Genomic DNA, 2,056 nt, shown 5'->3' on the forward strand with positions numbered 1-2,056 from the left:
AGAAGGCCTTTGATCGGGTAAATTGGGAATATATTAGACAGGTCCTCACCTGTATCGGTATTCTGAGCTGGCCTTTTGACTGGATCCAAGCCCTATATCAATGCCCCACTGCCTCTATTCGATGGACTCTTATCGCGTCCCTTTTTGAATGCTAACGGTACCAGACAGGGCTGCCCACTGTCCCCTTTGTTGTTTGTTTGCTCCTTGAACCCCTCTTGATGCATATCCATAATAACCCGAATATTAAGGGCGTATAAGTGAACAAAACAGAACATAAAGTTTCTGCTCATGCGGACGATCTCCTTTTCTATTTAACCTCGCCTTGTATTACTACCCCGAACCTTCTTAAGGAGTTGAACAGATACGCCCAATTTTCAGACTATAAATTCAATCTACCAAAATCGTAGGTGTTAGATGTGAATTTACCCCCGGCGCTCAGAAAGACTCTATCCCCTTCTTTTCCGTTTAAATGGTCCAGATATACCTAGGTACTAATATCCCGGCAGATATTACCAGGGTGGTAGAACCTAATTTTCTGCCCCTGCTGAAAACTATTCGAAGTGATCCCCAACGCTGGCGGCAGCAAGCTTTTTCATGGTTTAGCCGTTGCAATATTCTTAAAATGAATATTATGCCTTGTCTTCTTTATTTACTGCAGACCTTACCTGTCCATATGCCCCCTCACATACTACACAAATTTAGATCTGAATTTCTTAAATTTGTTTGGTTCACCGACACTCCTAGACTTAACAAGTTTCTCCTGCGACTTCCAAAAGACAAAGGTGGGATGGCTTTCCCTGACCCCATTTTATACCACAGAGCTGTCCTTTTGACCCGTCTGGTGGATTGGTGCAGACACGCTGCTTTTAAGGCATAGTTAAAATTGGAGGATTCTGTGTCTCTCATTTTACTAAGCACTGTAGCATGGTCTCCCCCAGAAGCCTGCAGTTTCCTTCGTCACCACCCATTGGAGCATTGGAGCAACGCTGAAAGTAGTGTCTAAATATTTTTATAGGGAAGTGTCTAAAAATTTTTATGAGGGAACTGAGACATTCCCTTCCCCGATGTCCCCTGACAGACCCGGTCTTTAAGCAGTCGATTGAACAGAATATTTTTAGAGCCATGCATTTCTTACAGCCCCCTAATTGGATCCCGATTGGACAGCGTCAACGGGATCACTCTCTCCCTCCACTAGACAACTGGAGAAAGATACAATTTCAGTATTTTCCTACCTCGCTGCCCTCTGCCCCAGTTTTCCATACACCCCTCACCCTCCTCTTAGAGGGCCTAGGGACCCTCTAAGAGGAGTCCTATCCTATGTCTATAAACCGCTTTTGACATCTGGTGATGTGTCACCACCTGTTTCTTTCCAGATGGGAGCGGGATCTACCTTTACTGACGAACAGGCAGAGCGTGTTTTATACTATGGTCACATAGCCTCTATAAAGAAACGCATAATAAGTTGCTTACAATATGGTATAGGACACCGGAGCTCTTGCATAGAATCTATCAACAGGTGAGCCCTTTGTGTTGGAGATGTGGGAAACACACATGCACTCTGATGCATATTTTCTGGACTTGTACTTCCCTGACACCCTCCTGGGAGGGGATAGCTAGAATTATTAAAGAATTGACGGGGACATCTATTTAAATAGGCCTGAATTAGCATTACTACATGTGTCTGCAATCTCAAAAAACAATACAAGCGTTCCCTTTTGCGCCATTTGCTAAAGGCTGCTAAAGCATGTATTCCGCCATTATGGAATCATACCGTCCCCCTACAGTCAAACAATGGATTGCCAGGATGAATGACATACAATATATGGAAGAACTGACAAAACCAAGGGAGCAGCCATCACAGAGACCGACACACACCTGGGATGATTTCAAGAGTACAGCTGCTTATAGACAGCTGCTTGGATCATCTGAATAGTGCCCTTCTGTTTTGTGGGTCGCCCACTGCCCTTACCTCCCACACCCCCCCTTACCCTCCCCTATTTCATTCTTCTCCCCCTTTCTATCTCCTTTTTCTCTTCTCTGTTCTCTTTCTCCATCT

The sequence above is a fragment of the Pyxicephalus adspersus genome, chromosome Z (assembly GCF_032062135.1).
Source record: "Pyxicephalus adspersus chromosome Z, UCB_Pads_2.0, whole genome shotgun sequence".
NCBI classification, from domain to species: Eukaryota; Metazoa; Chordata; class Amphibia; order Anura; family Pyxicephalidae; genus Pyxicephalus; species Pyxicephalus adspersus.